Consider the following 26,984-nt stretch of genomic DNA (forward strand, 5'->3'; position numbering starts at 1 on the left):
TTCGCTTCTTCAACATTCTATTCTAAATTTTCCGGCCTAAAGATTCTCCAACAAAAGTTTCGAAAAACGTCGACCGTGACTCGGTTTTTTTAGCACGTACTTCAAACGTCCCAGATTAAGGTTTCCGAATTACGGTCTCAATTTTAAGCACTCTTTCACTCTTTTATGCCCTCAGTTTCTTCAAAATTATATTCTAAATCATCCGGCCCAATGATTCCCCAAAAAAGTTTCAAAAAACGTCGAACATGACTCGATTTTTTTAGCACGTACTTCAAACATCCCAGATTAGGGTTTCTGAATTATGGTCTCGATTTTAAGCACTCTTTCACTGTCTTATGCACTCTATTTCTTCAAAATTCTATTCGAAATCATCCGGCCTAATGATTACAAACAAAAGTTTTGAAAAACGTCGTTCGTGACTCTTTTTTTTTTAGCACGTACTTCAAACGTCCCAGATTAAGGTTTTTGAATTAGGGTCTCGATTTTAAGACCTATTTCACTATTTTATGCACTTCGTTTCTTCGAAATTCTATTCTAAATCATCCGGCCTAAAGATTGCCACAAAAGTTTCAAAAATCGTCGAACCGTGACTCATTTTTTTAGAACGGACTTCAAACGTCCCATATTAGGGTTTCTGAATTAGGGCCTCGATTTTAAGCATTCTTTTACTGTTTTATGCACTCCGTTTCTTTGAAATTCTATTGTAAATCATCCAGCCTAATGATTACAAACAAAAGTTTCAAAAAACGTCGACCGTGAATCGGTTTTTTTAGCACGTACTTCAAACGTCCCAAATTAAGGTTCCTGAATTAGGGTCTGGATTTTAAGCACTCTTTCACTGTTTTATGCATTCCGTTTCTTCGAAATTATATACTAAATCATCCGGCCTAATGATTCCCCAAAAAAGTTTCAAAAAATGTCGACAGTGACTCGGTTTTTTTAGCATGTACTTCAAACGTCCAAGATTAAGGTTTCCGAATTAGGGTCTCGATTTTAAGCACTTTTTTACTGTTTATGCTCTCCGTTTCTTCGAAATTCTATTCTGAATCATCCGGCCTAATGATTCCCCAAAAAAGTTTCAAAAAACGTCGACCGTGACTCGATTTTTTTAGCACGTACTTCAAACGTCCCAGATTAAGGTTTACGAATTACGGTCTCGATTTTAAGCACTTTCACTGTCTTATGCACTCTGTTTCTTCGAAATTATATTCTAAATCATCCGGCCTAATGATTCCAAACAAAAGTTTCGAAAAACGTTGTCCGTGACTCGGTTTTTTTAGCACGTACTTCAAACGTCCCAGATTAAGGTTTCTGAATTAGGGTCTCGATTTTAAGCACTCTTTCACTCTTTTATGCACTTCGCTTCTTCGACATTCTATTCTAAATTTTCCGGCCTAAAGATTCCCCAACAAAAGTTTCGAAAAACGTTGACCGTGACTCGGTTTTTTTAGCACGTACTTCAAACGTCCCAGATTAAGGTTTCCGAATTACGGTCTCAATTTTAAGAACTCTTTCACTCTTTTATGCCCTCAGTTTCTTCAAAATTATATTCTAAATCATCCGGCCTAATGATTCCCCAAAAAAGTTTCGGAAAACGTCGAACATGACTCGATTTTTTTAGCACGTACTTCAAACATCCCAGATTAGGGTTTCTAAATTATGGTCTCGATTTTAAGCACTCTTTCACTGTCTTATGCACTCTATTTCTTCAAAATTCTATTCTAAATCATCCGGCCTAAAGATTGCCACAAAAGTTTCAAAAATCGTCGAACCATGACTCATTTTTTTAGAACGGACTTCAAACGTCCCAGATTAGGGTTTCTGAATTAGGGCCTCGATTTTAAGCATTCTTTTACTGTTTTATGCACTCCGTTTCTTTGAAATTCTATTGTAAATCATCCAGCCTAATGATTCCCAACAAAAGTTTCGAAAAACGTCGACCGTGAATCGGTTTTTTTAGCACGTACTTCAAACGTCCCAGATTAAGGTTTACGAATTACGGTCTCGATTTTAAGCACTTTCACTGTCTTATGCACTCTGTTTCTTCGAAATTATATTCTAAATCATCCGGCCTAATGATTCCAAACAAAAGTTTCGAAAAACGTTGTCCGTGACTCGGTTTTTTTAGCACGTACTTCAAACGTCCCAGATTAAGGTTTCTGAATTAGGGTCTCGATTTTAAGCACTCTTTCACTCTTTTATGCACTTCGCTTCTTCGACATTCTATTCTAAATTTTCCGGCCTAAAGATTCCCCAACAAAAGTTTCGAAAAACGTTGACCGTGACTCGGTTTTTTTAGCACGTACTTCAAACGTCCCAGATTAAGGTTTCCGAATTACGGTCTCAATTTTAAGCACTCTTTCACTCTTTTATGCCCTCAGTTTCTTCAAAATTATATTCTAAATCATCCGGCCCAATGATTCCCCAAAAAAGTTTCGAAAAACGTCGAACATGACTCGATTTTTTTAGCACGTACTTCAAACATCCCAGATTAGGGTTTCTGAATTATGGTCTCGATTTTAAGCACTCTTTCACTGTCTTATGCACTCTATTTCTTCAAAATTCTATTCGAAATCATCCGGCCTAATGATTACAAACAAAAGTTTTGAAAAACGTCGTTCGTGACTCTTTTTTTTTAGCACGTACTTCAAACGTCCCAGATTAAGGTTTTTGAATTAGGGTCTCGATTTTAAGACCTATTTCACTATTTTATGCACTTCGTTTCTTCGAAATTCTATTCTAAATCATCCGGCCTAAAGATTGCCACAAAAGTTTCAAAAATCGTCGAACCGTGACTCATTTTTTTAGAACGGACTTCAAACGTCCCATATTAGGGTTTCTGAATTAGGGCCTCGATTTTAAGCATTCTTTTACTGTTTTATGCACTCCGTTTCTTTGAAATTCTATTGTAAATCATCCAGCCTAATGATTACAAACAAAAGTTTCGAAAAACGTCGATCGTGAATCGGTTTTTTTAGCACGTACTTCAAACGTCCCAAATTAAGGTTCCTGAATTAGGGTCTGGATTTTAAGCACTCTTTCACTGTTTTATGCATTCCGTTTCTTCGAAATTATATACTAAATCATCCGGCCTAATGATTCCCCAAAAAAGTTTCAAAAAATGTCGACAGTGACTCGGTTTTTTTAGCATGTACTTCAAACGTCCAAGATTAAGGTTTCCGAATTAGGGTCTCGATTTTAAGCACTTTTTTACTGTTTATGCTCTCCGTTTCTTCGAAATTCTATTCTGAATCATCCGGCCTAATGATTCCCCAAAAAAGTTTCAAAAAACGTCGACCGTGACTCGATTTTTTTAGCACGTACTTCAAACGTCCCAGATTAAGGTTTACGAATTACGGTCTCGATTTTAAGCACTTTCACTGTCTTATGCACTCTGTTTCTTCGAAATTATATTCTAAATCATCCGGCCTAATGATTCCAAACAAAAGTTTCGAAAAACGTTGTCCGTGACTCGGTTTTTTTAGCACGTACTTCAAACGTCCCAGATTAAGGTTTCTGAATTAGGGTCTCGATTTTAAGCACTCTTTCACTCTTTTATGCACTTCGCTTCTTCGACATTCTATTCTAAATTTTCCGGCCTAAAGATTCCCCAACAAAAGTTTCGAGAAACGTTGACCGTGACTCGGTTTTTTTAGCACGTACTTCAAACGTCCCAGATTAAGGTTTCCGAATTACGGTCTCAATTTTAAGAACTCTTTCACTCTTTTATGCCCTCAGTTTCTTCAAAATTATATTCTAAATCATCCGGCCTAATGATTCCCCAAAAAAGTTTCGGAAAACGTCGAACATGACTCGATTTTTTTAGCACGTACTTCAAACATCCCAGATTAGGGTTTCTAAATTATGGTCTCGATTTTAAGCACTCTTTCACTGTCTTATGCACTCTATTTCTTCAAAATTCTATTCGAAATCATCCGGCCTAATGATTACAAACAAAAGTTTTGAAAAACGTCGTTCGTGACTCTGTTTTTTTAGCACGTACTTCAAACGTCCCAGATTAAGGTTTCTGAATTAGGGTCTCGATTTTAAGCACTCTTTCACTGTTTTATGCACTTCGCTTCTTCAACATTCTATTCTAAATTTTCCGGCCTAAAGATTCCCCAACAAAAGTTTCGAAAAACGTCGACCGTGACTCGGTTTTTTTAGCACGTACTTCAAACGTCCCAGATTAAGGTTTCCGAATTACGGTCTCAATTTTAAGCACTCTTTCACTCTTTTATGCCCTCAGTTTCTTCAAAATTATATTCTAAATCATCCGGCCCAATGATTCCCCAAAAAAGTTTCAAAAAACGTCGAACATGACTCGATTTTTTTAGCACGTACTTCAAACATCCCAGATTAGGGTTTCTGAATTATGGTCTCGATTTTAAGCACTCTTTCACTGTCTTATGCACTCTATTTCTTCAAAATTCTATTCGAAATCATCCGGCCTAATGATTACAAACAAAAGTTTTGAAAAACGTCGTTCGTGACTCTTTTTTTTTAGCACGTACTTCAAACGTCCCAGATTAAGGTTTTTGAATTAGGGTCTCGATTTTAAGACCTATTTCACTATTTTATGCACTTCGTTTCTTCGAAATTCTATTCTAAATCATCCGGCCTAAAGATTGCCACAAAAGTTTCAAAAATCGTCGAACCGTGACTCATTTTTTTAGAACGGACTTCAAACGTCCCATATTAGGGTTTCTGAATTACGGCCTCGATTTTAAGCATTCTTTTACTGTTTTATGCACTCCGTTTCTTTGAAATTCTATTGTAAATCATCCAGCCTAATGATTACAAACAAAAGTTTCAAAAAACGTCGACCGTGAATCGGTTTTTTTAGCACGTACTTCAAACGTCCCAAATTAAGGTTCCTGAATTAGGGTCTGGATTTTAAGCACTCTTTCACTATTTTATGCATTCCGTTTCTTCGAAATTATATACTAAATCATCCGGCCTAATGATTCCCCAAAAAAGTTTCAAAAAATGTCGACAGCGACTCGGTTTTTTTAGCATGTACTTCAAACGTCCAAGATTAAGGTTTCCGAATTAGGGTCTCGATTTTAAGCACTTTTTTACTGTTTATGCTCTCCGTTTCTTCGAAATTCTATTCTGAATCATCCGGCCTAATGTTTCCCCAAAAAAGTTTCAAAAAACGTCGACCGTGACTCGATTTTTTTAGCACGTACTTCAAACGTCCCAGATTAAGGTTTACGAATTACGGTCTCGATTTTAAGCACTTTCACTGTCTTATGCACTCTGTTTCTTCGAAATTATATTCTAAATCATCCGGCCTAATGATTCCAAACAAAAGTTTCGAAAAACGTTGTCCGTGACTCGGTTTTTTTAGCACGTACTTCAAACGTCCCAGATTAAGGTTTCTGAATTAGGGTCTCGATTTTAAGCACTCTTTCACTCTTTTATGCACTTCGCTTCTTCGACATTCTATTCTAAATTTTCCGGCCTAAAGATTCCCCAACAAAAGTTTCGAAAAACGTTGACCGTGACTCGGTTTTTTTAGCACGTACTTCAAACGTCCCAGATTAAGGTTTCCGAATTACGGTCTCAATTTTAAGAACTCTTTCACTCTTTTATGCCCTCAGTTTCTTCAAAATTATATTCTAAATCATCCGGCCTAATGATTCCCCAAAAAAGTTTCGGAAAACGTCGAACATGACTCGATTTTTTTAGCACGTACTTCAAACATCCCAGATTAGGGTTTCTAAATTATGGTCTCGATTTTAAGCACTCTTTCACTGTCTTATGCACTCTATTTCTTCAAAATTCTATTCTAAATCATCCGGCCTAAAGATTGCCACAAAAGTTTCAAAAATCGTCGAACCATGACTCATTTTTTTAGAACGGACTTCAAACGTCCCAGATTAGGGTTTCTGAATTAGGGCCTCGATTTTAAGCATTCTTTTACTGTTTTATGCACTCCGTTTCTTTGAAATTCTATTGTAAATCATCCAGCCTAATGATTCCCAACAAAAGTTTCGAAAAACGTCGACCGTGAATCGGTTTTTTTAGCACGTTCTTCAAACGTCCCAGATTAAGGTTTCCGAATTACGGTCTCAATTTTAAGCACTCTTTCACTCTTTTATGCCCTCAGTTTCTTCAAAATTATATTCTAAATCATCCGGCCCAATGATTCCCCAAAAAAGTTTCGAAAAACGTCGAACATGACTCGATTTTTTTAGCACGTACTTCAAACATCCCAGATTAGGGTTTCTAAATTATGGTCTCGATTTTAAGCACTCTTTCACTGTCTTATGCACTCTATTTCTTCAAAATTCTATTCGAAATCATCCGGCCTAATGATTACAAACAAAAGTTTTGAAAAACGTCGTTCGTGACTCTGTTTTTTTAGCACGTACTTCAAACGTCCCAGATTAAGGTTTTTGAATTAGGGTCTCGATTTTAAGACCTATTTCACTATTTTATGCACTTCGTTTCTTTGAAATTCTATTCTAAATCATCCGGCCTAAAGATTGCCACAAAAGTTTCAAAAATCGTCGAACCGTGACTCATTTTTTTAGAACGGACTTCAAACGTCCCAGATTAGGGTTTCTGAATTAGGGCCTCGATTTTGAGCATTCTTTTAATGTTTTATGCACTCCGTTTCTTTGAAATTCTATTGTAAATCATCCAGCCTAATGATTACAAACAAAAGTTTCGAAAAACGTCGACCGTGAATCGGTTTTTTTAGCACGTACTTCAAACGTCCCAAATTAAGGTTCCTGAATTAGGGTCTGGATTTTAAGCACTCTTTCACTGTTTTATGCATTCCGTTTCTTCGAAATTATATACTAAATCATCCGGCCTAATGATTCCCCAAAAAAGTTTCAAAAAATGTCGACAGTGACTCGGTTTTTTTAGCATGTACTTCAAACGTCCAAGATTAAGGTTTCCGAATTAGGGTCTCGATTTTAAGCACTTTTTTACTGTTTATGCTCTCCGTTTCTTCGAAATTCTATTCTGAATCATCCGGCCTAATGATTCCCCAAAAAAGTTTCAAAAAACGTCGACCGTGACTCGATTTTTTTAGCACGTACTTCAAACGTCCCAGATTAAGGTTTACGAATTACGGTCTCGATTTTAAGCACTTTCACTGTCTTATGCACTCTGTTTCTTCGAAATTATATTCTAAATCATCCGGCCTAATGATTCCAAACAAAAGTTTCGAAAAACGTTGTCCGTGACTCGGTTTTTTTAGCACGTACTTCAAACGTCCCAGATTAAGGTTTCTGAATTAGGGTCTCGATTTTAAGCACTCTTTCACTCTTTTATGCACTTCGCTTCTTCGACATTCTATTCTAAATTTTCCGGCCTAAAGATTCCCCAACAAAAGTTTCGAGAAACGTTGACCGTGACTCGGTTTTTTTAGCACGTACTTCAAACGTCCCAGATTAAGGTTTCCGAATTACGGTCTCAATTTTAAGAACTCTTTCACTCTTTTATGCCCTCAGTTTCTTCAAAATTATATTCTAAATCATCCGGCCTAATGATTCCCCAAAAAAGTTTCGGAAAACGTCGAACATGACTCGATTTTTTTAGCACGTACTTCAAACATCCCAGATTAGGGTTTCTAAATTATGGTCTCGATTTTAAGCACTCTTTCACTGTCTTATGCACTCTATTTCTTCAAAATTCTATTCGAAATCATCCGGCCTAATGATTACAAACAAAAGTTTTGAAAAACGTCGTTCGTGACTCTGTTTTTTTAGCACGTACTTCAAACGTCCCAGATTAAGGTTTCTGAATTAGGGTCTCGATTTTAAGCACTCTTTCACTGTTTTATGCACTTCGCTTCTTCAACATTCTATTCTAAATTTTCCGGCCTAAAGATTCCCCAACAAAAGTTTCGAAAAACGTCGACCGTGACTCGGTTTTTTTAGCACGTACTTCAAACGTCCCAGATTAAGGTTTCCGAATTACGGTCTCAATTTTAAGCACTCTTTCACTCTTTTATGCCCTCAGTTTCTTCAAAATTATATTCTAAATCATCCGGCCCAATGATTCCCCAAAAAAGTTTCAAAAAACGTCGAACATGACTCGATTTTTTTAGCACGTACTTCAAACATCCCAGATTAGGGTTTCTGAATTATGGTCTCGATTTTAAGCACTCTTTCACTGTCTTATGCACTCTATTTCTTCAAAATTCTATTCGAAATCATCCGGCCTAATGATTACAAACAAAAGTTTTGAAAAACGTCGTTCGTGACTCTGTTTTTTTAGCACGTACTTCAAACGTCCCAGATTAAGGTTTTTGAATTAGGGTCTCGATTTTAAGACCTATTTCACTATTTTATGCACTTCGTTTCTTCGAAATTCTATTCTAAATCATCCGGCCTAAAGATTGCCACAAAAGTTTCAAAAATCGTCGAACCGTGACTCATTTTTTTAGAACGGACTTCAAACGTCCCATATTAGGGTTTCTGAATTACGGCCTCGATTTTAAGCATTCTTTTACTGTTTTATGCACTCCGTTTCTTTGAAATTCTATTGTAAATCATCCAGCCTAATGATTACAAACAAAAGTTTCAAAAAACGTCGACCGTGAATCGGTTTTTTTAGCACGTACTTCAAACGTCCCAAATTAAGGTTCCTGAATTAGGGTCTGGATTTTAAGCACTCTTTCACTATTTTATGCATTCCGTTTCTTCGAAATTATATACTAAATCATCCGGCCTAATGATTCCCCAAAAAAGTTTCAAAAAATGTCGACAGCGACTCGGTTTTTTTAGCATGTACTTCAAACGTCCAAGATTAAGGTTTCCGAATTAGGGTCTCGATTTTAAGCACTTTTTTACTGTTTATGCTCTCCGTTTCTTCGAAATTCTATTCTGAATCATCCGGCCTAATGATTCCCCAAAAAAGTTTCAAAAAACGTCGACCGTGACTCGATTTTTTTAGCACGTACTTCAAACGTCCCAGATTAAGGTTTACGAATTACGGTCTCGATTTTAAGCACTTTCACTGTCTTATGCACTCTGTTTCTTCGAAATTATATTCTAAATCATCCGGCCTAATGATTCCAAACAAAAGTTTCGAAAAACGTTGTCCGTGACTCGGTTTTTTTAGCACGTACTTCAAACGTCCCAGATTAAGGTTTCTGAATTAGGGTCTCGATTTTAAGCACTCTTTCACTCTTTTATGCACTTCGCTTCTTCGACATTCTATTCTAAATTTTCCGGCCTAAAGATTCCCCAACAAAAGTTTCGAAAAACGTTGACCGTGACTCGGTTTTTTTAGCACGTACTTCAAACGTCCCAGATTAAGGTTTCCGAATTACGGTCTCAATTTTAAGAACTCTTTCACTCTTTTATGCCCTCAGTTTCTTCAAAATTATATTCTAAATCATCCGGCCTAATGATTCCCCAAAAAAGTTTCGGAAAACGTCGAACATGACTCGATTTTTTTAGCACGTACTTCAAACATCCCAGATTAGGGTTTCTAAATTATGGTCTCGATTTTAAGCACTCTTTCACTGTCTTATGCACTCTATTTCTTCAAAATTCTATTCTAAATCATCCGGCCTAAAGATTGCCACAAAAGTTTCAAAAATCGTCGAACCATGACTCATTTTTTTAGAACGGACTTCAAACGTCCCAGATTAGGGTTTCTGAATTAGGGCCTCGATTTTAAGCATTCTTTTACTGTTTTATGCACTCCGTTTCTTTGAAATTCTATTGTAAATCATCCAGCCTAATGATTCCCAACAAAAGTTTCGAAAAACGTCGACCGTGAATCGGTTTTTTTAGCACGTTCTTCAAACGTCCCAGATTAAGGTTTCCGAATTACGGTCTCAATTTTAAGCACTCTTTCACTCTTTTATGCCCTCAGTTTCTTCAAAATTATATTCTAAATCATCCGGCCCAATGATTCCCCAAAAAAGTTTCGAAAAACGTCGAACATGACTCGATTTTTTTAGCACGTACTTCAAACATCCCAGATTAGGGTTTCTAAATTATGGTCTCGATTTTAAGCACTCTTTCACTGTCTTATGCACTCTATTTCTTCAAAATTCTATTCGAAATCATCCGGCCTAATGATTACAAACAAAAGTTTTGAAAAACGTCGTTCGTGACTCTGTTTTTTTAGCACGTACTTCAAACGTCCCAGATTAAGGTTTTTGAATTAGGGTCTCGATTTTAAGACCTATTTCACTATTTTATGCACTTCGTTTCTTTGAAATTCTATTCTAAATCATCCGGCCTAAAGATTGCCACAAAAGTTTCAAAAATCGTCGAACCGTGACTCATTTTTTTAGAACGGACTTCAAACGTCCCAGATTAGGGTTTCTGAATTAGGGCCTCGATTTTGAGCATTCTTTTAATGTTTTATGCACTCCGTTTCTTTGAAATTCTATTGTAAATCATCCAGCCTAATGATTACAAACAAAAGTTTCGAAAAACGTCGACCGTGAATCGGTTTTTTTAGCACGTACTTCAAACGTCCCAAATTAAGGTTCCTGAATTAGGGTCTGGATTTTAAGCACTCTTTCACTGTTTTATGCATTCCGTTTCTTCGAAATTATATACTAAATCATCCGGCCTAATGATTCCCCAAAAAAGTTTCAAAAAATGTCGACAGTGACTCGGTTTTTTTAGCATGTACTTCAAACGTCCAAGATTAAGGTTTCCGAATTAGGGTCTCGATTTTAAGCACTTTTTTACTGTTTATGCTCTCCGTTTCTTCGAAATTCTATTCTGAATCATCCGGCCTAATGATTCCCCAAAAAAGTTTCAAAAAACGTCGACCGTGACTCGATTTTTTTAGCACGTACTTCAAACGTCCCAGATTAAGGTTTACGAATTACGGTCTCGATTTTAAGCACTTTCACTGTCTTATGCACTCTGTTTCTTCGAAATTATATTCTAAATCATCCGGCCTAATGATTCCAAACAAAAGTTTCGAAAAACGTTGTCCGTGACTCGGTTTTTTTAGCACGTACTTCAAACGTCCCAGATTAAGGTTTCTGAATTAGGGTCTCGATTTTAAGCACTCTTTCACTCTTTTATGCACTTCGCTTCTTCGACATTCTATTCTAAATTTTCCGGCCTAAAGATTCCCCAACAAAAGTTTCGAGAAACGTTGACCGTGACTCGGTTTTTTTAGCACGTACTTCAAACGTCCCAGATTAAGGTTTCCGAATTACGGTCTCAATTTTAAGAACTCTTTCACTCTTTTATGCCCTCAGTTTCTTCAAAATTATATTCTAAATCATCCGGCCTAATGATTCCCCAAAAAAGTTTCGGAAAACGTCGAACATGACTCGATTTTTTTAGCACGTACTTCAAACATCCCAGATTAGGGTTTCTAAATTATGGTCTCGATTTTAAGCACTCTTTCACTGTCTTATGCACTCTATTTCTTCAAAATTCTATTCTAAATCATCCGGCCTAATGATTACAAACAAAAGTTTTGAAAAACGTCGTTCGTGACTTTGTTTTTTTAGCACGTACTTCAAACGTCCCAGATTAAGGTTTCTGAATTAGGGTCTCGATTTTAAGCACTCTTTCACTGTTTTATGCACTTCGCTTCTTCAACATTCTATTCTAAATTTTCCGGCCTAAAGATTCCCCAACAAAAGTTTCGAAAAACGTCGACCGTGACTCGGTTTTTTTAGCACGTACTTCAAACGTCCCAGATTAAGGTTTCCGAATTACGGTCTCAATTTTAAGCACTCTTTCACTCTTTTTTGCCCTCAGTTTCTTCAAAATTATATTCTAAATCATCCGGCCCAATGATTCCCCAAAAAAGTTTCGAAAAACGTCGAAGATGACTCGATTTTTTTAGCACGTACTTCAAACATCCCAGATTAGGGTTTCTGAATTATGGTAACGATTTTAAGCACTCTTTCACTGTCTTATGCACTCTATTTCTTCAAAATTCTATTCGAAATCATCCGGCCTAATGATTACAAACAAAAGTTTTGAAAAACGTCGTTCGTGACTCTGTTTTTTTAGCACGTACTTCAAACGTCCCAGATTAAGGTTTTTGAATTAGGGTCTCGATTTTAAGACCTATTTCACTATTTTATGCACTTCGTTTCTTCGAAATTCTATTCTAAATCATCCGGCCTAAAGATTGCCACAAAAGTTTCAAAAATCGTCGAACCGTGACTCATTTTTTTAGAACGGACTTCAAACGTCCCAGATTAGGGTTTCTGAATTAGGGCCTCAATTTTAAGCATTCTTTTACTGTTTTATGCACTCCGTTTCTTTGAAATTCTATTGTAAATCATCCAGCCTAATGATTACCAACAAAAGTTTCAAAAAACGTCGACCGTGAATCGGTTTTTTTAGCACGTACTTCAAACGTCCCAAATTAAGGTTCCTGAATTAGGGTCTGGATTTTAAGCACTCTTTCACTGTTTTATGCATTCCGTTTCTTCGAAATTATATACTAAATCATCCGGCCTAATGATTCCCCAAAAAAGTTTCAAAAAATGTCGACAGTGACTCGGTTTTTTTAGCATGTACTTCAAACGTCCAAGATTAAGGTTTCCGAATTAGGGTCTCGATTTTAAGCACTTTTTTACTGTTTATGCTCTCCGTTTCTTCGAAATTCTATTCTGAATCATCTGGCCTAATGATTCCCCAAAAAAGTTTCAAAAAACGTCGACCGTGACTCGATTTTTTTAGCATGTACTTCAAACGTCCCAGATTAAGGTTTTCGAATTACGGTCTCGATTTTAAGCACTTTCACTGTCTTATGCACTCTGTTTCTTCGAAATTATATTCTAAATCATCCGGCCTAATGATTCCAAACAAAAGTTTCGAAAAACGTTGTCCGTGACTCGGTTTTTTTAGCACGTACTTCAAACGTCCCAGATTAAGGTTTCCGAATTACGGTCTCAATTTTAAGAACTCTTTCACTCTTTTATGCACTTCGCTTCTTCGACATTCTATTCTAAATTTTCCGGCCTAAAGATTCCCCAACAAAAGTTCGAAAAACGTTGACCGTGACTCGGTTTTTTTAGCACGTACTTCAAACGTCCCAGATTAAGGTTTCCGAATTACGGTCTCAATTTTAAGAACTCTTTCACTCTTTTATGCCCTCAGTTTCTTCAAAATTACATTCTAAATCATCCGGCCTAATGATTCCCCAAAAAAGTTTCAAAAAATGTCGACAGTGACTCGGTTTTTTTAGCATGTACTTCAAACGTCCAAGATTAAGGTTTCCGAATTAGGGTCTCGATTTTAAGCACTTTTTTACTGTTGATGCTCTCCGTTTCTTCGAAATTCTATTCTGAATCATCCGGCCTAATGATTCCCCAAAAAAGTTTCAAAAAACGTCGACCGTGACTCGATTTTTTTAGCACATACTTCAAACATCCCAGATTAGGGTTTCTGAATTATGGTCTCGATTTTAAGCACTCTTTCACTGTCTTATGCACTCTATTTCTTCAAAATTCTATTCGAAATCATCCGGCCTAATGATTACAAACAAAAGTTTTGAAAAACGTCGTTCGTGACTGTTTTTTTAGCACGTACTTCAAACGTCCCAGATTAAGGTTTTTGAATTAGGGTCTCGATTTTAAGACCTATTTCACTATTTTATGCACTTCGTTTCTTTGAAATTCTATTCTAAATCAACCGGCCTAAAGATTGCCACAAAAGTTTCAAAAATCGTCGAACCGTGACTCATTTTTTTAGAACGGACTTCAAACGTCCCAGATTAGGGTTTCTGAATTAGGGCCTCAATTTTAAGCATTCTTTTACTGTTTTATGCACTCCGTTTCTTTGAAATTCTATTGTAAATCATCCAGCCTAATGATTCCCAACAAAAGTTTCGAAAAACGTCGACCGTGAATCGGTTTTTTTAGCACGTACTTCAAACGACCCAGATTAAGGTTTCTTAATTAGGGTCTGGATTTTAAGCACTCTTTCACTGTTTTATGCGTTCTATTTCTTCGAAATTATATTCAAAATCATCCGGCCTAATGATTCCCCAAAAACGTTTCAAAAAATGTCGACAGTGACTCGGTTTTTTTAGCATGTACTTCAAACGTCCAAGATTAAGGTTTCCGAATTAGGGTCTCGATTTTAAGCACTTTTTTACTGTTTATGCTCTCCGTTTCTTCGAAATTCTATTATGAATCATCCGGCCTAATGATTCCCCAAAAAAGTTTCAAAAAATGTCGACCGTGACTCGATTTTTTTAGCACGTACTTCAAACGTCCAGATTAAGGTTTCCGAATTACGGTCTCGATTTTAAGCACTTTCACTGTCTTATGCACTCTGTTTCTTCGAAATTCTATTCTAAATCATCCGGCCTAATGATTCCAAACAAAAGTTTTGAAAAACGTCGTCCGTGACTCTATTTTTTTAGCACGTACTTCAAATGTCCCAGATTAAGGTTTCTGAATTAGGGTCTCGATTTTAAGCACTCTTTCACTGTTCTATGCACTTCGCTTCTTCAACATTCTATTCTAAATTTTCCAGCCTAAAGATTCCCCAACAAAAGTTTCGAAAAACGTCGACCGTGACTCGGTTTTTTTAGCACGTACTTCAAAAGTCCCAGATTAAGGTTTTCGAATTACGGTCTCAATTTTAAGCACTCTTTCACTCTTTTATGCCCTCAGTTTCTTCAAAATTATATTCTAAATCATCCGGCCCAATGATTCCCCAAAAAAGTTACGAAAAACGTCGAACATGACTCGATTTTTTTAGCACGTACTTCAAACATCCCAGATTAGGGTTTCTGAATTATGGTCTCGATTTTAAGCACTCTTTCACTGTCTTATGCACTCTATTTCTTCAAAATTCTATTCGAAATCATCCGGCCTAATGATTACAAACAAAAGTTTTGAAAAACGTCGTTCGTGACTCTGTTTTTTTAGCACGTACTTCAAACGTCCCAGATTAAGGTTTTTGAATTAGGGTCTCGATTTTAAGACCTATTTCAATATTTTATGCACTTCGTTTGTTTGAAATTCTATTCTAAATAATCCGGCCTAAAGATTGCCACAAAAGTTTCAAAAATCGTCGAACCGTGACTCATTTTTTTAGAACGGACTTCAAACGTCCCAGATTAGGGTTTCTGAATTAGGGCCTCGATTTTAAGCATTCTTTTACTGTTTTATGCACTCCATTTCTTTGAAATTCTATTGTAAATCATCTAGCCTAATGATTCCCAACAAAAGTTTCGAAAAACGACGACCGTGAATCGGTTTTTTTAACACGTAATTCAAACGTCCCAGATTAAGGTTTCTGAATTAGGGTCTGGATTTTAAGCAGTCGTTCACTGTTTTATGCATTCCGTTTCTTCGAAATTATATTCTAAATCATCCGGCCTAATGATTCCCCAAAAAAGTTTCAAAAAATGTCGACAGTGACTCGGTTTTTTTAACATGTACTTCAAAGGTCCAAGATTAAGGTTTCCGAATTAGGGTCTCGATTTTAAGCACTTTTTTACTGTTTATGCTCTCCGTTTCTTTGAAATTTTATTATGAATCATCCGGCCTAATGATTCCCCAAAAAAGTTTCAAAAAACGTCAACCGTGACTCGATTTTTTTAGCACGTACTTCAAACGTCCCAGATTAAGGTTTCCGAATTACGGTCTCGATTTTAAGCACTTTCACTGTCTTATGCACTCTGTTTCTTCGAAATTCTATTCTAAATCATTCGGCCTAATGATTCCAAACAAAAGTTTTGAATAACGTCGTCCGTGACTCTATTTTTTTAGCACGTACTTCAAACTTCCAAGATTAAGGTTTCTGAATTAGGGTCTCGATTTTAAGCACTCTTTCACTGTTTTATGCACTTCGCTTCTTCGACATTGTATTCTAAATTTTCCGGCCTAAAGATTCCCCAACAAAAGTTTCGAAAAACGTTGACTTTGACTCGATTTTTTTAGCACGTACTTCAAACATCCCAGATTAGGGTTTCTGAATTAGGGTCTCGATTTTAAGACCTATTTCACTATTTTATGCACTTCGTTTCTTTGAAATTCTATTCTAAATCAACCGGCCTAAAGATTGCCACAAAAGTTTCAAAAATCGTCGAACCGTGACTCATTTTTTTAGAACGGACTTCAAACGTCCCAGATTAGGGTTTCTGAATTAGGGCCTCGATTTTAAGCATTCTTTTACTGTTTTATGCACTCCGTTTCTTTGAAATTCTATTGTAAATCATCCAGCCTAATGATTCCCAACAAAAGTTTCGAAAAACGTCGACCGTGAATCGGTTTTTTTAGCACGTACTTCAAACGACCCAGATTAAGGTTTCTTAATTAGGGTCTGGATTTTAAGCACTCTTTCACTGTTTTATGCGTTCTGTTTCTTCGAAATTATATTCAAAATCATCCGGCCTAATGATTCCCCAAAAAAGTTTCAAAAAATGTCGACAGTGACTCGGTTTTTTTAGCATGTACTTCAAACGTCCAAGATTAAGGTTTCCGAATTAGGGTCTCGATTTTAAGCACTTTTTTACTGTTTATGCTCTCCGTTTCTTCGAAATTCTATTATGAATCATCTGGCCTAATGATTCCCCAAAAAAAGTTTCAAAAAATGTCGACCGTGACTCGATTTTTTTAGCACGTACTTCAAACGTCCAGATTAAGGTTTCCGAATTACGGTCTCGATTTTAAGCACTTTCACTGTCTTATGCACTCTGTTTCTTCGAAATTCTATTCTAAATCATCCGGCCTAATGATTCCAAACAAAAGTTTTGAAAAACGTCGTCCGTGACTCTATTTTTTTAGCACGTACTTCAAACGTCCCAGATTAAGGTTTCCGAATTAGGGTCTCGATTTTAAGCACTCTTTCACTGTTTTATGCACTTCGCTTCTTCAACATTCTATTCTAAATTTTCCGGCCTAAAGATTCCCCAACAAAAGTTTCGAAAAACGTCGACCGTGACTCGGTTTTTTTAGCACGTACTTCAAACGTCCCAGATTAAGGTTTCCGAATTACGGTCTCAATTTTAAGCACTCTTTCACTCTTTTATGCCCTCAGTTTCTTCAAAATTATTTTCTAAATCATCCGGCCCAATGATTCCCCAAAAAAGTTTCGAAAAACGTCGAACATGACTCGATTTTTTTAGCACATACTTCAAACATCCCAGATTAGGGTTTCTGAATTATGGTCTCGATTTTAAGCACTCTTTCACTGTCTTATGCACTCTATTTCTTCAAAATTCTATTCGAAATCATCCGGCCTAATGATTACAAACAAAAGTTTTGAAAAACGTCGTTCGTGACTGTTTTTTTAGCACGTACTTCAAACGTCCCAGATTAAGGTTTTTGAATTAGGGTCTCGATTTTAAGACCTATTTCACTATTTTATGCACTTCGTTTCTTTGAAATTCTATTCTAAATCAACCGGCCTAAAGATTGCCACAAAAGTTTCAAAAATCGTCGAACCGTGACTCATTTTTTTAGAACGGACTTCAAACGTCGAAGAATAGGGTTTCTGAATTAGGGCCTCGATTTTAAGCATTCTTTTACTGTTTTATGCACTCCGTTTCTTTGAAATTCTATTGTAAATCATCCAGCCTAATGATTCCCAACAAAAGTTTCGAAAAACGACGACCGTGAATCGGTTTTTTTAGCACGTACTTCAAACGACCCAGATTAAGGTTTCTTAATTAGGGTCTGGATTTTAAGCACTCTTTCACTGTTTTATGCGTTCTGTTTCTTCGAAATTATATTCAAAATCATCCGGCCTAATGATTCCCCAAAAAAGTTTCAAAAAATGTCGACAGTGACTCGGTTTTTTTAGCATGTACTTCAAACGTCCAAGATTAAGGTTTCCGAATTAGGGTCTCGATTTTAAGCACTTTTTTACTGTTTATGCTCTCCGTTTCTTCGAAATTCTATTATGAATCATCCGGCCTAATGATTCCCCAAAAAAGTTTCAAAAAATGTCGACCGTGACTCGATTTTTTTAGCACGTACTTCAAACGTCCAGATTAAGGTTTCCGAATTACGGTCTTGATTTTAAGCACTTTCACTGTCTTATGCACTCTGTTTCTTCGAAATTCTATTCTAAATCATCCGGCCTAATGATTCCAAACAAAAGTTTTGAAAAACGTCGTCCGTGACTCTATTTTTTTAGCACGTACTTCAAACGTCCCAGATTAAGGTTTCCGAATTAGGGTCTCGATTTTAAGCACTCTTTCACTGTTTTATGCACTTCGCTTCTTCAACATTCTATTCTAAATTTTCCGGCCTAAAGATTCCCCAACAAAAGTTTCAAAAAACGTCGACCGTGACTCGGTTTTTTTAGCACGTACTTCAAACGTCCCAGATTAAGGTTTCCGAATTACAGTCTCAATTTTAAGCACTCTTTCACTCTTTTATGCCCTCAGTTTCTTCAAAATTATATTCTAAATCATCCGGCCCAATGATTCCCCAAAAAAGTTTCGAAAAACGTCGAACATGACTCGATTTTTTTAGCACGTACTTCAAACATCCCAGATTAGGGTTTCTGAATTATGGTCTCGATTTTAAGCACTCTTTCACTGTCTTATGCACTCTATTTCTTCAAAATTCTATTCGAAATCATCCGGCCTAATGATTACAAACAAAAGTTTTGAAAAACGTCGTTCGTGACTGTTTTTTTAGCACGTACTTCAAACGTCCCAGATTAAGGTTTTTGAATTAGGGTCTCGATTTTAAGACCTATTTCACTATTTTATGCACTTCGTTTCTTCGAAATTCTATTCTAAATCATCCGGCCTAAAGATTGCCACAAAAGTTTCAAAAATCGTCGAACCGTGACTCATTTTTTTAGCACGTACTTCAAACGTCCCAGATTAAGGTTTCCGAATTAGGGTCTCGATTTTAAGCACTCTTTCACTGTTTTATACACTTCGCTTCTTCAACATTCTATTCTAAATTTTCCGGCCTAAAGATTCCCCAACAAAAGTTTCGAAAAACGTCGACCGTGACTCGGTTTTTTTAGCACGTACTTCAAACGTCCCAGATTAAGGTTTCCGAATTACGGTCTCAATTTTAAGCACTCTTTCACTCTTTTATGCACTCAGTTTCTTCGAAATTATATTCTAAATCATCCGGCCTAATGATTCCCCAAAATAGTTTCGAAAAACTTCGTCCTTGACTCGATTTTTTTAGCACGTACTTCAAACATCCCAGATTAGGGTTTCTCAATTATGGTCTCGATTTTAAGCACTCTTTCACTGTCTTATGCACTCCATTTCTTCAAAATTCTATTCGAAATCATCCGGCCTAATGATTACAAACAAAAGTTTTGAAAAACGTCGTTCGTGACTCTGTTTTTTTAGCACGTACTTCAAACGTCCCAGATTAAGGTTTTTGAATTAAGGTCTCGATTTTAAGACCTATTTCACTATTTTATGCACTTCGTTTCTTTGAAATTCTATTCTAAATCAACCGGCCTAAAGATTGCCACAAAAGTTTGAAAAATCGTCGAACCGTGACTCATTTTTTTAGAACGGACTTCATACGTCCCAGATTAGGGTTTCTGAATTAGGGCCTCGATTTTAAGCATTCTTTTACTGTTTTATGCACTCCGTTTCTTTGAAATTCTATTGTAAATCATCCAGCCTAATGATTCCCAACAAAAGTTTCGAAAAACGTCGACCGTGAATCGGTTTTTTTAGCACGTACTTCAAACGACCCAGATTAAGGTTTCTTAATTAGGGTCTGGATTTTAAGCACTCTTTCACTGTTTTATGCGTTCTGTTTCTTCGAAATTATATTCAAAATCATCCGGCCTAATGATTCCCCAAAAAAGTTTCAAAAAATGTCGACAGTGACTCGGTTTTTTTAGCATGTACTTCAAACGTCCAAGATTAAGGTTTCCGAATTAGGGTCTCGATTTTAAGCACTTTTTTACTGTTTATGCTCTCCGTTTCTTCGAAATTCTATTCTGAATCATCCGGCCTAATGATTCCCCAAAAAAGTTTCAAAAAATGTCGACCGTGACTCGATTTTTTTAGCACGTACTTCAAACGTCCAGATTAAGGTTTCCGAATTACGGTCTCGATTTTAAGCACTTTCACTGTCTTATGCACTCTGTTTCTTCGAAATTTTATTCTAAATCATCCGGCCTAATGATTCCAAACAAAAGTTTTGAAAAACGTCGTCCGTGACTCTATTTTTTTAGCACGTACTTCAAACGTCCCAGATTAAGGTTTCCGAATTAGGGTCTCGATTTTAAGCACTCTTTCACTGTTTTATGCACTTCGCTTCTTCAACATTCTATTCTAAATTTTCCGGCCTAAAGATTCCCCAACAAAAGTTTCGAAAAACGTCGACCGTGACTCGGTTTTTTTAGCACGTACTTCAAACGTCCCAGATTAAGGTTTCCGAATTACGGTCTCAATTTTAAGCACTCTTTCACTCTTTTATGCCCTCAGTTTCTTCAAAATTATATTCTAAATCATCCGGCCCAATGATTCCCCAAAAAAGTTTCGAAAAACGTCGAACATGACTCGATTTTTTTAGCACGTACTTCAAACATCCCAGATTAGGGTTTCTGAATTATGGTCTCGATTTTAAGCACTCTTTCACTGTCTTATGCACTCTATTTCTTCAAAATTCTATTCGAAATCATCCGGCCTAATGATTCCAAACAAAAGTTTTGAAAAACGTCGTTCGTGACTCTGTTTTTTTAGCACGTACTTCAAACGTCCCAGATTAAGGTTTTTGAATTAAGGTCTCGATTTTAAGACCTATTTCACTATTTTATGCACTTCGTTTCTTTGAAATTCTATTCTAAATCAACCGGCCTAAAGATTGCCTCAAAAGTTTGAAAAATCGTCGAACCGTGACTCATTTTTTTAGAACGGACTTCATACGTCCCAGATTAGGGTTTCTGAATTAGGGCCTCGATTTTAAGCATTCTTTTACTGTTTTATGCACTCCGTTTCTTTGAAATTCTATTGTAAATCATCCAGCCTAATGATTCCCAACAAAAGTTTCGAAAAACGTCGACCGTGAATCGGTTTTTTTAGCACGTACTTCAAACGACCCAGATTAAGGTTTCTTAATTAGGGTCTGGATTTTAAGCACTCTTTCACTGTTTTATGCGTTCTGTTTCTTCGAAATTATATTCAAAATCATCCGGCCTAATGATTCCCCAAAAAAGTTTCAAAAAATGTCGACAGTGACTCGGTTTTTTTAGCATGTACTTCAAACGTCCAAGATTAAGGTTTCCGAATTAGGGTCTCGATTTTAAGCACTTTTTTACTGTTTATGCTCTCCGTTTCTTCGAAATTCTATTCTGAATCATCCGGCCTAATGATTCCCCAAAAAAGTTTCAAAAAATGTCGACCGTGACTCGATTTTTTTAGCACGTACTTCAAACGTCCAGATTAAGGTTTCCGAATTACGGTCTCGATTTTAAGCACTTTCACTGTCTTATGCACTCTGTTTCTTCGAAATTCTATTCTAAATCATCCGGCCTAATGATTCCAAACAAAAGTTTTGAAAAACGTCGTCCGTGACTCTATTTTTTTAGCACGTACTTCAAACGTCCCAGATTAAGGTTTCCGAATTAGGGTCTCGATTTTAAGCACTCTTTCACTGTTTTATACACTTCGCTTCTTCAACATTCTATTCTAAATTTTCCGGCCTAAAGATTCCCCAACAAAAGTTTCGAAAAACGTCGACCGTGACTCGGTTTTTTTAGCACGTACTTCAAACGTCCCAGATTAAGGTTTCCGAATTACGGTCTCAATTTTAAGCACTCTTTCACTCTTTTATGCACTCAGTTTCTTCGAAATTATATTCTAAATCATCCGGCCTAATGATTCCCCAAAATAGTTTCGAAAAACTTCGTCCTTGACTCGATTTTTTTAGCATGTACTTCAAACATCCCAGATTAGGGTTTCTCAATTATGGTCTCGATTTTAAGCACTCTTTCACTGTCTTATGCACTCCATTTCTTCAAAATTCTATTCGAAATCATCCGGCCTAATGATTACAAACAAAAGTTTTGAAAAACGTCGTTCGTGACTCTGTTTTTTTAGCACGTACTTCAAACGTCCCAGATTAAGGTTTTTGAATTAAGGTCTCGATTTTAAGACCTATTTCACTATTTTATGCACTTCGTTTCTTTGAAATTCTATTCTAAATCAACCGGCCTAAAGATTGCCACAAAAGTTTCAAAAATCGTCGAACCGTGACTCATTTTTTTAGAACGGACTTCATACGTCCCAGATTAGGGTTTCTGAATTAGGGCCTCGATTTTAAGCATTCTTTTACTGTTTTATGCACTCCGTTTCTTTGAAATTCTATTGTAAATCATCCAGCCTAATGATTCCCAACAAAAGTTTCGAAAAACGTCGACCGTGAATCGGTTTTTTTAGCACGTACTTCAAACGACCCAGATTAAGGTTTCTTAATTAGGGTCTGGATTTTAAGCACTCTTTCACTGTTTTATGCGTTCTGTTTCTTCGAAATTATATTCAAAATCATCCGGCCTAATGATTCCCCAAAAAAGTTTCAAAAAATGTCGACAGTGACTCGGTTTTATTAGCATGTACTTCAAACGTCCAAGATTAAGGTTTCCGAATTAGGGTCTCGATTTTAAGCACTTTTTTACTGTTTATGCTCTCCGTTTCTTCGAAATTCTATTCTGAATCATCCGGCCTAATGATTCCCCAAAAAAGTTTCAAAAAATGTCGACCGTGACTCGATTTTTTTAGCACGTACTTCAAACGTCCAGATTAAGGTTTCCGAATTACGGTCTCGATTTTAAGCACTTTCACTGTCTTATGCACTCTGTTTCTTCGAAATTTTATTCTAAATCATCCGGCCTAATGATTCCAAACAAAAGTTTTGAAAAACGTCGTCCGTGACTCTATTTTTTTAGCACGTACTTCAAACGTCCCAGATTAAGGTTTCCGAATTAGGGTCTCGATTTTAAGCACTCTTTCACTGTTTTATGCACTTCGCTTCTTCAACATTCTATTCTAAATTTTCCGGCCTAAAGATTCCCCAACAAAAGTTTCGAAAAACGTCGACCGTGACTCGGTTTTTTTAGCACGTACTTCAAACGTCCCAGATTAAGGTTTCCGAATTACGGTCTCAATTTTAAGCACTCTTTCACTCTTTTATGCCCTCAGTTTCTTCAAAATTATATTCTAAATCATCCGGCCCAATGATTCCCCAAAAAAGTTTCGAAAAACGTCGAACATGACTCGATTTTTTTAGCACGTACTTCAAACATCCCAGATTAGGGTTTCTGAATTATGGTCTCGATTTTAAGCACTCTTTCACTGTCTTATGCACTCTATTTCTTCAAAATTCTATTCGAAATCATCCGGCCTAATGATTCCAAACAAAAGTTTTGAAAAACGTCGTTCGTGACTCTGTTTTTTTAGCACGTACTTCAAACGTCCCAGATTAAGGTTTTTGAATTAAGGTCTCGATTTTAAGACCTATTTCACTATTTTATGCACTTCGTTTCTTTGAAATTCTATTCTAAATCAACCGGCCTAAAGATTGCCTCAAAAGTTTGAAAAATCGTCGAACCGTGACTCATTTTTTTAGAACGGACTTCATACGTCCCAGATTAGGGTTTCTGAATTAGGGCCTCGATTTTAAGCATTCTTTTACTGTTTTATGCACTCCGTTTCTTTGAAATTCTATTGTAAATCATCCAGCCTAATGATTCCCAACAAAAGTTTCGAAAAACGTCGACCGTGAATCGGTTTTTTTAGCACGTACTTCAAACGACCCAGATTAAGGTTTCTTAATTAGGGTCTGGATTTTAAGCACTCTTTCACTGTTTTATGCGTTCTGTTTCTTCGAAATTATATTCAAAATCATCCGGCCTAATGATTCCCCAAAAAAGTTTCAAAAAATGTCGACAGTGACTCGGTTTTTTTAGCATGTACTTCAAACGTCCAAGATTAAGGTTTCCGAATTAGGGTCTCGATTTTAAGCACTTTTTTACTGTTTATGCTCTCCGTTTCTTCGAAATTCTATTCTGAATCATCCGGCCTAATGATTCCCCAAAAAAGTTTCAAAAAATGTCGACCGTGACTCGATTTTTTTAGCACGTACTTCAAACGTCCAGATTAAGGTTTCCGAATTACGGTCTCGATTTTAAGCACTTTCACTGTCTTATGCACTCTGTTTCTTCGAAATTCTATTCTAAATCATCCGGCCTAATGATTCCAAACAAAAGTTTTGAAAAACGTCGTCCGTGACTCTATTTTTTTAGCACGTACTTCAAACGTCCCAGATTAAGGTTTCCGAATTAGGGTCTCGATTTTAAGCACTCTTTCACTGTTTTATACACTTCGCTTCTTCAACATTCTATTCTAAATTTTCCGGCCTAAAGATTCCCCAACAAAAGTTTCGAAAAACGTCGACCGTGACTCGGTTTTTTTAGCACGTACTTCAAACGTCCCAGATTAAGGTTTCCGAATTACGGTCTCAATTTTAAGCACTCTTTCACTCTTTTATGCACTCAGTTTCTTCGAAATTATATTCTAAATCATCCGGCCTAATGATTCCCCAAAATAGTTTCGAAAAACTTCGTCCTTGACTCGATTTTTTTAGCATGTACTTCAAACATCCCAGATTAGGGTTTCTCAATTATGGTCTCGATTTTAAGCACTCTTTCACTGTCTTATGCACTCCATTTCTTCAAAATTCTATTCGAAATCATCCGGCCTAATGATTACAAACAAAAGTTTTGAAAAACGTCGTTCGTGACTCTGTTTTTTTAGCACGTACTTCAAACGTCCCAGATTAAGGTTTTTGAATTAAGGTCTCGATTTTAAGACCTATTTCACTATTTTATGCACTTAGTTTCTTTGAAATTCTATTCTAAATCATCCGGCCTAAAGATTGCCACAAAAGTTTCAAAAATCGTCGAACCGTGACTCATTTTTTTAGAACGGACTTCATACGTCCCAGATTAGGGTTTCTGAATTAGGGCCTCGATTTTAAGCATTCTTTTACTGTTTTATGCACTCCGTTTCTTTGAAATTCTATTGTAAATCATCCAGCCTAGTGATTCCCAACTTAAGTTTCGAAAAACGTCGACCGTGAATCGGTTTTTTTAGCACGTACTTCAAACGACCCAGATTAAGGTTTCTTAATTAGGGTCTGGATTTTAAGCACTCTTTCACTGTTTTATGCGTTCTGTTTCTTCGAAATTATATTCAAAATCATCCGGCTTAATGATTCCCCAAAAAAGTTTCAAAAAATGTCGACCGTGACTCGGTTTTTTTAGCACGTACTTCAAACGTCCCAGATTAAGGTTTCCGAATTACGGTCTCAATTTTAAGCACTCTTTCACTCTTTTATGCACTCAGTTTCTTCGAAATTATATTCTAAATCATCCGGCCTAATGATTCCCCAAAATAGTTTCGAAAAACTTCGTCCTTGACTCGATTTTTTTAGCACGTACTTCAAACATCCCAGATTAGGGTTTCTCAATTATGGTCTCGATTTTAAGCACTCTTTCACTGTCTTATGCACTCCATTTCTTCAAAATTCTATTCGAAATCATCCGGCCTAATGATTACAAACAAAAGTTTTGAAAAACGTCGTTCGTGACTCTGTTTTTTTAGCACGTACTTCAAACGTCCCAGATTAAGGTTTTTGAATTAAGGTCTCGATTTTAAGACCTATTTCACTATTTTATGCACTTCGTTTCTTTGAAATTCTATTCTAAATCAACCGGCCTAAAGATTGCCACAAAAGTTTCAAAAATCGTCGAACCGTGACTCATTTTTTTAGAACGGACTTCAAACGTCCCAGATTAGGGTTTCTGAATTAGGGCCTCGATTTTAAGCATTCTTTTACTGTTTTATGCACTCCGTTTCTTTGAAATTCTATTGTAAATCATCCAGCCTAATGATTCCCAACAAAAGTTTCGAAAATCGTCGACCGTGAATCGGTTTTTTTAGCACGTACTTCAAACGACCCAGATTAAGGTTTCTTAATTAGGGTCTGGATTTTAAGCACTCTTTCACTGTTTTATGCGTTCTGTTTCTTCGAAATTATATTCAAAATCATCCGGCCTAATGATTCCCCAAAAAAGTTTCAAAAAATGTCGACAGTGACTCGGTTTTTTTAGCATGTACTTCAAACGTCCAAGATTAAGGTTTCCGAATTAGGGTCTCGATTTTAAGCACTTTTTTACTGTTTATGCTCTCCGTTTCTTCGAAATTCTATTCTGAATCATCCGGCCTAATGATTCCCCAAAAAAGTTTCAAAAAATGTCGACCGTGACTCGATTTTTTTAGCACGTACTTCAAACGTCCAGATTAAGGTTTCCGAATTACGGTCTCGATTTTAAGCACTTTCACTGTCTTATGCACTCTGTTTCTTCGAAATTCTATTCTAAATCATCCGGCCTAATGATTCCAAACAAAAGTTTTGAAAAACGTCGTCCGTGACTCTATTTTTTTAGCACGTACTTCAAACGTCCCAGATTAAGGTTTCCGAATTAGGGTCTCGATTTTAAGCACTCTTTCACTGTTTTATACACTTCGCTTCTTCAACATTCTATTCTAAATTTTCCGGCCTAAAGATTCCCCAACAAAAGTTTCGAAAAACGTCGACCGTGACTCGGTTTTTTTAGCACGTACTTCAAACGTCCCAGATTAAGGTTTCCGAATTACGGTCTCAATTTTAAGCACTCTTTCACTCTTTTATGCACTCAGTTTCTTCGAAATTATCTTCTAAATCATCCGGCCTAATGATTCCCCAAAATAGTTTCGAAAAACTTCGTCCTTGACTCGATTTTTTTAGCACGTACTTCAAACATCCCAGATTAGGGTTTCTCAATTATGGTCTCGATTTTAAGCACTCTTTCACTGTCTTATGCACTCCATTTCTTCAAAATTCTATTCGAAATCATCCGGCCTAATGATTACAAACAAAAGTTTTGAAAAACGTCGTTCGTGACTCTGTTTTTTTAGCACGTACTTCAAACGTCCCAGATTAAGGTTTTTGAATTAAGGTCTCGATTTTAAGACCTATTTCACTATTTTATGCACTTCGTTTCTTTGAAATT

The sequence above is a fragment of the Cucurbita pepo genome, chromosome 5 (assembly GCF_057944985.1).
Source record: "Cucurbita pepo subsp. pepo isolate OVF chromosome 5, ASM5794498v1, whole genome shotgun sequence".
Lineage (NCBI taxonomy): Eukaryota > Viridiplantae > Streptophyta > Magnoliopsida > Cucurbitales > Cucurbitaceae > Cucurbita > Cucurbita pepo.